Source organism: Lactuca virosa, chromosome 8 (genome assembly GCF_052849685.1).
Source record: "Lactuca virosa cultivar CGN04683 chromosome 8, Lactuca_virosa_CGN04683_v6, whole genome shotgun sequence".
NCBI lineage: Eukaryota > Viridiplantae > Streptophyta > Magnoliopsida > Asterales > Asteraceae > Lactuca > Lactuca virosa.
In genome coordinates, this window is record NC_136433.1 from 343329071 (window position 1) to 343329979 (window position 909).

The 909-nt window shown below is 36.0% G+C and overlaps 1 pseudogene; it reads right to left on the reverse strand.

Moving 5' to 3' along the window:
- Positions 1–339: 339 nt before the first annotated feature.
- LOC145131849 (putative mitochondrial protein AtMg00820 pseudogene) lies at positions 340–687 on the reverse strand (annotated as a pseudogene).
- Positions 688–909: the final 222 nt, after the last annotated feature.

A 909-nucleotide genomic window follows, 5' to 3' on the forward strand; every position in this document is an offset into this window, starting at 1 on the left:
TCTTACACCAAGGATCACATCTACTACTCCCAAGTCCTTCATGGAAAAGGAGGAGTGTAGCATTTTCTGGTTTTGATTGATCACATTCAAATTAGTACCCATTATAAGCATATCATCCACATACAAGCATATGATGACACAAGCATTCTTGTATTGTTTGACATTAACAAATTTATCACATTCATTAATTTTAAATCCATTAGAGAGTAATGTGTTGTGAAACTTCTCATGTCATTGCTTTGGAGCCTATTTTAGTCCATAAAGTGATCTAAATAACTTACACACTTTGTTTTCTTGACCTTTAACCACAAACCCTTCAGGTTGATTCATATATATCTCTTATAGTTCACCATACAAGAAGGTCGTTTTCACATCCATTTGGTGTATTTCCAGATTGTGAATGGCTGCAATTGCTACTAATGTGCGAACTGATGTAATTATTGTAACAGGTGAATAGGTGTCAAAGAAGTCTTGACCCTCCTTTTGACGATACCCTTTAGCTACTAAACGAGATTTGTACTTCTCAATGGTACCATCAGGTCTAAACTTATTCTTGAATATCCATTTGTGCCCAATTGGTTTTTGCCCATGTGGCAAATCTACCAATTTCCAAGTGTTATTCTGCACAATGGAGTCAATCTCACTTTTTATTGCTTCTTTCCAAAAGGGAGCCTCAGAAGAATCCATAGCATCCTTATAAGTTTGTGGTTCTTTATTTACTACATAGGTCATATAATCAGGTCCAAAATCTGTGGTTATTTTGCCCCGTTTGCTTCTTCTAGGTTCTAAGTTATCTTCCTGAACCTTTGAAGAACCCTCTTCATTTGATTGTAAACTTTTGTCAATAATGGTTTCATTCAGTCCATCATCGAGAGGTCTTTTCCTAGATCAGGTAACCTCTTTCCCTTT